The sequence below is a fragment of the Panthera onca genome, chromosome A1 (genome assembly GCF_046562875.1).
Source record: "Panthera onca isolate mPanOnc1 chromosome A1, mPanOnc1 haplotype 2, whole genome shotgun sequence".
Classification (NCBI taxonomy): Eukaryota; Metazoa; Chordata; class Mammalia; order Carnivora; family Felidae; genus Panthera; species Panthera onca.
The window spans coordinates 73,906,550-73,906,827 of NC_138339.1; positions in this window are offsets into that span (position 1 = coordinate 73,906,550).

Genomic DNA, 278 nt, shown 5'->3' on the forward strand with positions numbered 1-278 from the left:
ACATAATGAAAAAGGGATCAATCAAAAGAAGATACAACAATTGTAAAAACTCATGCACTCAATACAGAAGCACCTAAATATATAAAGCAAATATCAACTTATATAAAAGACTTCGGCAGTACCACAATAACAGTAGGGTACCTGAACACCTCATTCACATCAATGTATACATCACCCAGATATAAAATCAGTAAGGAAACAGTGGCTTTGATTCATTAGATATGATGGACTTTACAGGTATATAAAAAACAGTCCATCTAAACACAGCAGAATATACA